Here is a 12,899-nt window from a genome sequence, read left to right on the forward strand (position 1 = left end):
TTCACAGTTGATAACTGATGGATGATTTGTTGATTGTTTTATTATGTGTGCCCTTAACAGTCTCAAATTAAACAAAATGGCCTCTAAGTTTGAAGAATCATCCCAATGCCTAACTACATTTCTATTTATTCATTTATGTTTTTTATTTGTTTTGATGTGTGTGTGTGTGTGTGTGTTTGAGACAAGGTCTCACTCTGTAACTCAGGTTGGCCCAAACTTATGGCAATCCTCCTGCCTCAGCCTCCCAAGTGCTAAGATTATTGGGGTGAACCACCTATGACCAGATTTGCTTTTGTTTCTTTGAAACTTAATAAAATGCATCCTGAGCTGGTCTCAAACTCCCAGTCCTCTTGCCAAGCCTAACTTTTAAATTAATTTAATTTCAAAATAAATAAATTCTATAACATCTGCAATTCAGAAAGGAGGTCAGCTTTCCCCTAATCTAACAATATTCTTTACAAGTTGAATGTAACTCTACATCTTCTAATTTGTGGGGTCATATTTCTGATAGGATGGCTAATGATGGCTTTCAGCAATAATCCTCTTATTAAAAACAAGGATTTCTAAGAAATGCTCTCAGGTATATGGATTAAAGGGAAGGAAGACAGTATTAGGAAACTTGACACATGGAATGAGTGTCTTACCCAGAGACCTCTAGGTTTCAATCTTCATTCCTCTGTGTAGGTGCTGAGAAATCTCAAACAAGTTATCCAGCTTCTCTGTGCCCTCTACTTTATTTCCTTGTAAAGCAGGACTCTCAGACGAAAGTGATTCATGAACTACTGTGTGCAAAGAGCCCAGTCCAGGCCTGACAAGCACATAGCAGATGTTCCATTCATCTGATTCTTCTCTGTGCTTCTCAAAGTCTGGTATTTTGTTTCATACACAGGGAAGATTTTAAAATAGGGCTCAGAGATCAGTCAGAAAAACAAAACATTCTATTTGGGGACAAAGTACTTTAAGGTATCCAGGATAAAACTTACCATATGTTGACTAAAATGTCACAAACAGGTGCCTAAGGCTAATGGCCCAGAATAGGTACATCCAGTCTGTAAGATTGAATGGCTCATCTCCAGTGATGGCCTGGAAGGTGTCCCCCTTTGTCTCAATACACCTTTCCTAATGGCTGAGCATTCAGGAAACACTTGCAGAAAGAATACCAAACAAACCCCAGAATCAGCCAGATACCCAGGAAGGAAGGGAAGGGGGAAGGGAGAAGGAAGTCAGTCACTGCTCACCAACTGCTTTCTATCCCCTGTGGATTTCTTGTCAATGATTATTCAATCTCAGGCCTGACCTTTCTATTCTAAATAACACTGCAATATCAGCGTGGCCCAGCCCGCAGCTTTTGCAGGAAATTAACTGTATCTGGTTCTCACAGGAGACCCAAGAAATCCCCTCAGTAACTAAGCCCAGACTGGTTTACAGACAAAAAGACCCGGCATTATCTTCGTCTCATGCATCCTCCTAATACCCATCTAAATATCACAGAGCTCACAGCTGTTTAATTCTAATAAATACTCATCTATTCTCAAAACAGACAAATGTTAGGTCTCCAGTGGGCCTCAAGCGTTTTGTGCGGTTGGAAGAAGAGAAAATGGGGAAAGAGAAAGAATAGAGAGGCTTCCAACCAAGAGGAGATTTCCAGACATGCACAGTACTAGCCTAAGAAAACAACTGATGGGTTCCAATAAAGCCAGAGTCCAGGGCCACTGAGAGAACTGTCTTGATAGCCAGTGTCCACATTAAGATGTCCTTTGTTTCTTAGGTGCAGCATCAGGCCTCTGCAGGAGTACAGTGAGGGAGGCTGACCCACTTGGTGTTGTCTACTTCTTGCCAGTGGTGAATGGGAGAAGCAGCACAGATGTCCCAGACGAAGGGGCAGGCTTCTGTAAGGATGTCAGCTTACCCGCTCTGAGTCAGAGTTTAGACCTGGATTCAGGGGGTTGTACCACCCACAAGGACCCTATGTGTACTAAAAGACAGGAGGAGAAACTATGCATTCAGGTGCCTCAAGAACCTGGTTTATTTATAAATGCCCAAAGGACAGAAAGGGGACAAAGAAGCACTACCATTTTGGGGTTGGGAAATGCACAGATTAGGTAAAGAAATTCTTCATATGTATACTCTTTAGCATTTGAAGAATCTCGGCTAGCTTTAAGCAGAGGTAGTGGCTTGGACTCAAAGGGACATTGTCAGGGAAGGCCTGGTTCATGCCCAGAGATACTTCCCCAAAGCCTGTGGGCTTGGCACCTCATATCCAGATGATAGACAGCTAGACTCACCCAGGAAGGCAGGTGTCCGATTTTCACTCATTGTAGGAACCAGTTAGAGCCATTGTGACTGTTGCTGGCCAGACTTTGACCATTAGATTTCCATTGTTTCAAACTTCTACTTGATTTCCTCATCCAAGTTAGTCATTCTTCAAGTGTGGTTGTAAGACTCTGGCTGGCAGGTAGAGGATTCTCCTTCCATAGGTGGGCCTCTGGAGGTTTGATGGTTGGATCTTGTGACTCTGGTACAACAAGCCCAGTGTGCCACACCATGGAAAACCTGAGAATTTGCATTCATATATGGATATGTATTAAGCATGTTCTGAAACAAGCTGGGAATGATGGCACATACCTGCAATCCCCAGTACTTGGGAGGCAGCAATGGGCAGATTTCTGAGATCAAGGCCAGCCTGGTCTACATAGCAAGTTCCAGGTCAACCAGGGTTACATAGTGAGACTCTGTCTCAAAAGCCAAACAAAAAAGGGCATATTCTAGGATAGTTGACAGTAGTACTCAGTGATACCATTGGACCATGGAAAAATCTAAAAGGTGTCTAATAAGAGGTGTACACCATAGATGTTCAGAGAATAGAGTACTCTCAGTGGGCAGAGTACCTGAGGAGACCTCTGAAGAGCGTAAAGTGACAGCCTGGCCCTGGAAGTAGGATTTTGATGGGTGGATATTACCGCTTCCGATTTATTGGCCCAATAAACAGGCACTACAAGGTGGGTAAATAAATATAAAGCAGCTTGGCAGTTTAATGTGGGTATGCTCACAGGCACAAGCAGCTGCTGATTTGGGTTTTCATGGACTTGAGTGAAGGCATTTTCCTACAGATTCCATGGCATCTCATTTTAGAACATCCTAGAACACCTGCCCCATTGTGAACAGGTGGGACAGGGTTTTGAGGAGGTCAGAAATAAATGGTTCCCAGAGCCTTGGTGGGGGATTGCAGGATGTCTATCGTACTAAACCTCATCCTCTGGGAGTCCTTAGTGAGGCTGGTAGTACATCACCTCCAAAGGGTGGTGAACATCACTCAAGTACTTTCACCACAGTCTCGCACAGTACCCCCAGTACCCATCACAGCACAGATAAGGAACTTTATACGTTTAACAGAATGCACCAAACTGGAGCTTCCTTTACAGGGGTAGAAACAAAATCTTATTTAACTCTGTGTTCATACTCTCTGGTTTAGCAACAAATAGCATTTGTTTTGTTTTGTTTTGTTTTGTTTTGAGACAGGGTCTCCCTATAGCCCCAGCCAACTTGGAACTCACTATGTAGTCCAGGCTGGCCTTGGTCTCACAGAGATCCACCCGCCACTGCTTCCAGTGTGCTGCAAGAAAGGTGCGTGCCACCATGCCCAGCTCAATACATGTTGAAAGAAGAATACTCCAGCTCAGTTCATCTTCATTATTTGGGGGTTAAAATTTGAGGTTCTAGAAAGGATCTAAAGCAGGTCACAAACCTTCTCCCCAGAGAAAAATCCACCTATGTACCTGGCTTCTGCGGCAGGCAGACTCAGGCCTGCTCTAGAGGACAGCGTTATTACTGGGTAGCATTCTTTGCCATCAGTCCTTTGCCTGGACCACTCCAGTCCTAGGGAATTCACTCCCTTCTCATTTGTGGACAGTGTTAATGATTGGATGCATCTTCTTTACATAGGGCACAGCAGCCCTACTTTCTGGAACTCTTACCCATTTTCCTTGTCCTTTGCGGAGCAACTTGAAGCAGAGAAGGAGCTGGAAATTTGCTATCAAAAGGGATTTCACCCATTACGCACATACCACTTTTCAAATGTTTATGGATACATTCCGGAATCTGCATGGGCTTCCCTTACATTTGCCAGTTTTTCTCTGGTGGGATTTATGTCTTTTTTCCTGGTCCTAAGTCTTCAGATAGAACCCCATTTATCTCTACCGCTGATGACATGTGAGGCCCAGGGAGAGGCAGAGGGCACAGCCACTATTTCTTCCTTTGTTCCAGACAATGCACTTGCTTTATGTAGCCTAAGAAACCTTTGCTTCTCGGCAAGCTCCTCACACCATTGACCCTTAATGAGCAAAGAGTCAGTAATGCTCCCAAGCCTTTGTTCAGGTGCACCGTTGATAAACCCCATCTCCCCACCGGGCATTTGTGCCGCTGGCTGTTTGAATCTAATTGCAGTGCTTTTACATTTATCCTTGTTAAATGCCACCCTATTAGATTTGGTCCTTGAGTCCAGCCTGGTGAGACCTTTTTGGATCCTGATTTTGGCACCCAACATATTAGCTCATTACTCTCAGGCAGTGTGTTTAATGTGTAATAAAGGACCATCATTTTCAGACTGTTTCTTTGACCAGACACTATACTTTACCCAGAATATTATTTCATTTAACTCTCATTCCAGTTCTTCAAAATGTGTGCTATGACCAGCATTTATTTTATTATTTATTCTGCTTTATTCTATTTTTTTACTGAGATAATGCTGTTATATAGCCTAGGGTGGCCTGAAACTTCTATGGAGACCAAGTTCATCTCAAACTTAAGGTGATCCTCCTGACTCTGCCTCCAGAATGCTGGAATTACTGACATTACTGACTCTTGCGTATGTGTCTGTAGTGTGCATGTGTGTGTGAAAAATCCCCAGAAAGGTTAAGGAACATAAGGGACACACCAGTGTGCAGGAGACTTGAGATATGAACCCAGGGTCTGACTCTGAGGCCTGTGTGCCATGCCACTGCACTGCTGTCCTTACATCCATACTTTGAACAAGGTACATTCATACTTGAGACCAAACCTTGCAGAAACACTCCAGTATGAGGGTTGATTGATCAGCATCATGATCCCAAGCAAGAATAAGAGAATTTTTGTTTATTATTTTAAAGCAAATTATTTTAAACTAATTCTGGGCTGTTCCAATAATATCCTTATTAGTTATAAGTGATGGAATGGGATGTGTCTTGTTTGAATCAATTCATGCTCACCTCTGTAAATGACAAGTGATTTTTACTTCGTGCTCTAAAGCCATTATTTAAATTGAGCCTAGGTTTTTACCCAAGACCACTTCTGAACCCTGTTACTTGTAGTTACTTTGGGAAATGCACATTCTTTTACTCAGCCTCCGAAAACATCAATAGATGGAAATCTGAGGTATTACCTTACTGTTCTCTTAAACATTTCATATACCCTTCTTAATTAATGATAGTTATAGCTTCTATGAGTTATTTCAGCCAGTATTAAGGCAGCTCTCAGAACCGGTCCCCAACAATAAGCTCACACATGACCCTTTTGATAACTAGCTTTTATTCTTGCTGACTTTTAATTTCAAGAATACTAGTTACATTCCTAAGATTTCATGTGTGACATGGTAACTTTGACCTGGGACCACTGAGGAATAAAGGACAATTAGAAAAAGGGCAGAAAAGGAGAGGCCATGTTTCATTCAGAAATGGTTTAGAAAACAACAATATAAAGGAAAACAAGAAACAGGGCATGACAGGAAAAGGCACAGGCCTTGTGTTCTGATTTCTGGCCTAGAAACAAAGACCTCCACAGGGGACAATTACGAGCCACTAATAAGATGCTGGCATTACCCAGATTCTGAGGTGTGCACTCTCCAGAGCACTTCCCTGTTGGGGTGTTGGGGCGGTTTGCTTCTGTTTTCCTTTCCAATACTGAGAGTGTCTTGATAGGCGAAGGTTGGAGACCCCCAGGCTTAGGAAATTTAACCATCTCAGAATATAATCCTGTTGCCCCCATCTATCAATAAGACCTCTCCTCCCTATTTCTCCCTTCTCTGCCATCCCCCATCATATATGCATATGTTAGTTCATTTAAGCTATATCATTTAATTATATATGTTGCATATCATATAATGTTAGATGTAAATGTTTTTATCCATACAGATAAGTTCTTGTTATACAATTTTCACATGTATCAATCCATATTCATAATACATTTTTCTACATTTTAACAGATCGCTACAGGTATAAATAATACTCTCTCGAGCAATGAGCTTTCCAGTCAAAATCTCCATGACTGATAGTTAGTGTTAACTGTCAATTTGGCAGGATCTGGACAAGCCTCCAGGCACACCTGTGAGGGATTATTTAGATTTGGTTAGCCTCTGGGCATGCCTGTGAGGGATTATCTTGATTAGGTTAATTGAGGTGGAAAACCCCACACTAATGCAGGGTGTCATTCCCTGAGCTCGGGTCCTAGACTACATAAGTCAGGGGAAGCAGGGATGGAGAGATGGCTCAGTGGTCAAGAGCATTGGCTTTCTTGAGAAGGACTGGAGTTCGAATCCTAGCACCCACATGGTGGCTAACAATTGTCCATAACTCCAGTTCCAGGGGATCCGACGCCCTCTTCTGACCTACAAGGGCATTGCATGACATGGGTGCACTCACATGCATGCAGGCAATACACTCATACACATAGAATGAAAATAATTTAAAAAGAAAGAGGAAGTTGGTGGAGCACCAGCGTTCAGTTCATCATGCTGTTTCATGGCTGTGGATGTGATGTGACCAGCTGCTTTCTCAAGTGCTTGCTGTCATGACTTCTCTTTCATAATGGGCTGTACCCTTGAACTGTTAGCCAGAATGAATCCTTTTTCTCTCAGATTTCTTTTATCAGTGTATTTTATCACAGAATTATAGTGAATCTCACTCCACAGCAGATTCACAAGATAGAAAAAGTGCAAAGACCTTTGAAATCACCAAAGCTACCTCCTGTCCGTGTATTGATGATAATCTGCAGAGAGACTTGCCGAACCCAGCATGGCTTAGCATGGGGCAGGGGGAAGTGGACCACCAGGAGCTGGAGAAGCTGGCTGGATCTGAAGTTAAGTCAGGACTGGAAAAACATGAAGGAAAAGGATGATTGGGCACAGAAGCTATGAAATAGCTACAGAGACTTGGGAAAGTCTTGGCCAATCCAATAAGGAGCTCTGGAACAAAATTACCCTTTAAAGTGACTCAACTTGAGCAAAAACACACTACATGCCAGTACATGCCCAGTCACCACCTTAGTAGACTTTGAAAGAGCTAACTGACGGAGACCATCAGCCCACACTGCTACTCTAAGCCAACTATGAGCCCTTGTTTGTTGCTTGTTTCCGAGACACAGTCTTGCTATGTATCACAGACTGACTGCCAATTCTTGACTTCAGCCTCCTGAGTCCTGGAATTCGAAGTGTGTATCACTTTGCCCCACTGTAAACCCTTCTAGAAGGGTGATGCGTGGTTTCCATGTCTGCTGTGCAATTGGAATTTAGTTCTATGTCAGTTTTATATGTTCTAGAAAGGTATTATTTAGTGATTTTATAATAATAGTAATGTATATTTTTATTATTATTATTAAGACTATTGTTTCAATAATTACAAATTCCAAAAAGGAAATACACAGACACACACATATAAAGATATATATATATATATACATATATCAACTGGTTTTTCATTAAAGCATTTTACAGCAGGCATTTGGGCAGCAATTGAAAATGGCCTAAGGTGTCTCCAGAGCTGAGGTCAGTGAACTCAAAACAACCTCTTGAATTTTCCATTAGTGAGTAGTTAGATGAAGTAATAAATAAATTATTATTAAGCACTTTGCAAATACAGTGTTATGTAAATGCTAAATAATCATAATAATATAGTAGTATGCTGATCTTGATAAACGGGTCGGCTTCTATGTCATTTAAAATGGATGGCGCAGCAATGTCTACCAAGATGAATGAGGTCCACGCTCAGGGAGCACAATAACACACACACAGTCTCCTCTGCTAGGAGGCTTGGACCTCCTCCGAGAGGCTGACTTCTCTTCCCCCAGTCTCTGTGGGACAATTAGCACAGGAGAGGGATTCTGACCCAGCTTTAAGGGTAGTAAAAGGCTCCTATGTAGGGATATTGAAAGGAGACCTAGGTGAGCACACAGGGATTTGCATTTCTGAGAAGTCAGGGCTAATCTATACCAGGCTGGGGGCAGGGAATTAACATTTATTGAGCGCCTCCTGTGACCCAGACACTGCGCACACTCGGTGCTCGGTGTTTATTATCTCATTCATCCTCCAGGCCAGCACATTAAGGTAACAGAGGAATGGCAACAGAGGGATAGAAAGCAGAAAGCATTGCTGTTTTCTGTAGAAAAGCAGAGACTGACCCCACTGCTCCAAATGCTCTTTGCTTTCAGCTTTCTGGAGTGAGATCTGAAGAGAGAGAGAGAGAGAGAGAGAGAGAGAGAGAGTTCCTGGAATCAGTGGAAGCCTGACCCAGTGATCTGTCACAACCCCCAAATGCTGGCTCCTCTCAGGACATGTGCGATGGGCAGCATCATCCCGAGGCACTGCACCTAATAACTACTCCTCCTCATCCCTGCCAGACCCAACACACTATAACGCCAAAGCCTGAGGGGACTTAATTCAGATCTTTCATGAATTTTAACAGTACTTAGCAAATATTGATAGAGGGATAGCCATATGTCCAACATTTCATTAGTAAAATTATGTACATTATTTATCTTGATTCTTACGACAACCCTGTGATTCGTGTTTTGATGCTTCTTAGATGAGAACACTTCAGATTGTCTTATTTACCTTGCCATATACCTCACAACTAGTTGAAGAGAGAGGAGGCAAGAATCAGGTTGGTCCACAATCCTGGGTCTTTTGACTGTGTGGCAATCTTGTTAACTGTGAGGTCTATATATTTGGGGATGTCTTTTCCCTTCACCTATCACTGGGCTATGTTCTTAATAATGATTAATGACCTTTTGTTTAATGTGTAAGATCTTAAAGGTACAAATTAGCTCATGAGTGTGTGTTTGTCAGTTACGCTAACGGCTTTGTTGAGCTTAATTGACATACACTAAACTGCACTTTTTTTAAAGAGTAGAGTTTGCTAAGTTTTGACATTAGTGTATGACTGTGACACTATCACTATAACCAAAAAAATGAGCCTGTTCATGACCTTCCTTGCAATCCACTCTTTTCACCACGTCCCCTTCCCTAGGCAACCACTGATCTGCTTTTTGTCACTTCGTCTAGTTTTCATTTTCTAGAATTTTGTATAAATGGAATCATACAGAGTACACTCCTTCTTTATCTGGCTTCTTTCACTTGGTGTAATTATTTTGAGATTCATCCAAGTATTTTGCTTTTTCTTTGCTTTATTTACAGAGGTAAGGACTTTGAATAATTAGTATGTATCTTATATGCTAGCATTGGACTCGCTCCAGAGTTCAGATTCAAGGTCTACCATTTATTATCCATGTACCTGTCTGAAACTTGGCCTTAAAAAAAAAAATCTATGAATTGGGTGAACTGCACAACACACGAAGTATATGTGAAAAGCATTTGATTTTTTTCTATTGAAATAATAACATGGGCATTTTCATCTAAATCCCTTTGTTGTCTATCTAGTCCTCAGTATCAAGATCTGTAACAATAGTCTGCATATATTGTGCCCAAGTAGAATATTTGAATGGCATGTCAATTAGCTCATTTAGCTTCCTTTACAAGAAGTCCATGTAGTATGTAGCTACTTTACTAGCCCCACACTACAGTTGAGGAATCTGAGGTAGACAGGTGGAATGTAGGAAATTTGAACTGAGACTATCTGGCTCAAAACTCTATTATTTTCCATTGTGATTGGATTGCCTTTAAGTATATGTTGACATAGGACACTAACCCTAAGGTTTTAGAGACATTGCAGCAGTAAAAAAAAAATAAAGTACATATATGAAGACATGACGGTAACTAAGAAAAAGTTTAAAAATAAACCACTAATAAAATAATTCGATTATTATTAAAACATCTGATATAATTAAGGACTGTCAAGTGCATTAACTTATAGAGTACATTAACTGTGAGAGAGTCAAAGGCAAGGGATCTATAAAGAAGAAATTAAGGTACCGAGAGCAGAGTCTACACTGGGAACATTAGAGAAAGTTCTGAGTTTTGTATATGTGAGCTTGGGATTTAGAACTCTCCTCATCGCTGAGGCTGCACAACCCCAGATAAGCAGATCTTCCTAAGTTGGGAGATTTGCAGTTTATAGCCCATTAGCATGGGTGTCACAGCAGAATGGGAAAATCCACCTATATCTTTGGGTGTGTTCAATAGAGTACTTGATATTCATTAAAGACATAATTTGGTGGAACAGAGGGAGGGAGATTTTAATTCAGTTCAGAGGACTAAGTATTTCTTATATTTCGGATGTGGAAAGGATATCTCTGACTTTGAGAAATTCATGCTTAGATTGGAGGGATATGGGGCAAAAAAAATATAAAGTAAGGCTGACCTGGATTCAAAAGACTTTAAAAGGAAAAATTGATAGACTCAGTGACTGCCTAGAGGTAGGCATGAAGGGGAGGCAGGCTGGGCTAAGCTTCTCACAAAAGCAGAGAATGAAGACAAACATATGGGGACAGTTCTCAGTGTCTTCACTTAGGTTTTAGTAGAGGATCCAGGTGGAAACCTACTACAGTCCACTGTGTTTCTGGATAATTAATCTAGGGAGTTCAGGGTTGAAGACAAAGACCTATAAATTTTTGGTGTATAGCATGATGATGTCATGGGGTGGGTGAGCTCACCTAGGGAAAGTGTATGGAATAAACAGATGGTCAACACATTGTGTTGTTAAACATGACAACATACCAGAATCGGAAGGCACATTGAAGCATGGGGGAGGGGTGTATGATGTTCTCATGTGGACCTGTCTTATCGTAAACACTTTCAGATCCACTGGTTTCAATTACACACCATTTATTCCACATGAGTAAGTGCAAGCTTGTCTGTATGCCATTGAAATGCCTTGATAAAAAAGGAAAAGGACTTCAAATCAAAGGCCTACCTGAGTGACCTTTTAATTCAGTACTGGAAGACCCTATTGATTTGGGGAGTGGGAGACAGAGGGGCCAGTGGGATGAAAGATATATTTTAATGTATTAAAAATAAGTCTCACATAATAATTGTGCTCTTTTATTTTTCTTTTGGTGAGGATGGAGAGGGTTAAAATACTGACCTGAGAAGGATTTTGTTTTATGATATTCAATTAGTTACATGTTGACCTCCCCATATCTGAAACTGTCCCCAACCGTGTGCCCATCCCCTCTTCCTATATCATTCCATCACCAAGCATATGCCAAGTACCATCTATGAATACATCTTAACTTAGATACTAGGACACAAGGAGTAATGCTATTTAGTTCCCTCCAGCAAGAACTAGGGAACACATATGCTCAGGGTACTTGGCTCATTTACAGAGCATACTCCCTTGGCATGTCATGTTATATATGTCAGAGCATTCTCATCGACACTGTGCTGATGTGAGGAGACACAGCTGTGAAAGAAGCAGTGTAATGAGTACGTGATGCATCAGGTGACTGAGACTCAAAAGTGGGGTGACTCCAAAAGGTTGGCACATGGCTGAGATCCAGACCTCCTGGCTAAGCGTTCGTCCTACTAAAGGGAATGTTTTTGTCCCAGCACCCTCATCCTGGGCACTTTGCCTTTGTAATTTCCTGGTTGTCTATTTTATCTTTCTCAGCTGACACATTTGACGGGTCCTTGGGGAATACTGACTTTAGAATAACTTGCCTTTGGTCAAGCTCTGTATCCCCTAGGTATAAGAGGGACTTTGGGAGAACCACCATCATTTGAATTACCCCTCCCAAACTCCACTGTTCATCTGCAAGGAAGTATGCTTATCAATTCTGAATGTACCAGGGAGCACTATCAAAACCAAATTAGCCCAAACTGGCTGCCATTCAGGTCAGCTAATTAAATTAGCTATTGTTGCATTACTGATAAGGACAGTTTGGAAATGGAATAAAGCCACTCATCCCAGCAGCCATAAAGCGAAAGCCAAGAAAATGTGTTAATGGGAACACTCTGAAAGGAAACCCTTCGGACTAGCAGCAGTACCTGGGGGGCTTGGTGAACTGTTCTCTGAGCCATCTGCTCCAAGCCCAGTACTTGCAGCCCTCCCTGGCTCTAGTCCGTAGAAACACTGCTGCTTTCTGGCTTTCTGGTACCCAGCTGTAGCCATGGCAATCATCTCCTTCTTCCCCCACCAGAAACATCTAATCCTTCTGGAGGTCTAGAGAGAAGTGGAGACTGGAACCTTCCTCTTTAACATGCTAAAATGTAGTCCCTCCATAATATAATAGCCTATTGATATTTGGAAGAGGCTCGAAGAAGGGAGGAAAGAAAGAGATAGAGGAAGGTAAGGAGGGAGAAAAGGAGAAAGAAAGGGAAGTAAAGGGGTCAGATAAAAAGAACTAGAAAGCGACACACGTTTTTCAGCTGCTGAGCATCTACCCATTATTGAGCACTATGCTGGTGAGGCTTAAATTAAGGCTAGACGCACAGTCTTACCCTAGGCCATTAAGCCAGAGTCCTAGGACTCTAGACTTGATCGGAGAGATGCAAAGATAGAGAATGATAGAAATTCATTTCCTCTGATGCAGCTCACTCTAATGAGAAGGCCACCTGCACACTGTTCCTTCTGCCAGCAGCCCCACCCCTCTAAAACCCTCACACCAATCTGTCCTGGTTCTCTATCTCACTTTCCAAGACAAGTTATCCAGGCTTCTAAAGCCTAGGAGCTACCTCACGGCCTTGATGCACTTTCCTT

General features: G+C 41.9%; 1 protein-coding gene across 2 annotated transcripts in view; it reads left to right on the top strand.

The window, feature by feature from the left end:
- Pbx1 (PBX homeobox 1) overlaps window positions 1–12,899 on the top strand; it is a 324,538-nt gene that overhangs the window by 307,673 nt on the left and 3,966 nt on the right. The gene's annotated exons all lie outside the window — the stretch shown is intronic.

This window comes from Nannospalax galili, unplaced genomic scaffold (genome assembly GCF_000622305.1).
Source record: "Nannospalax galili isolate Female #2095 unplaced genomic scaffold, S.galili_v1.0 scaffold383, whole genome shotgun sequence".
Classification (NCBI taxonomy): domain Eukaryota; kingdom Metazoa; phylum Chordata; class Mammalia; order Rodentia; family Spalacidae; genus Nannospalax; species Nannospalax galili.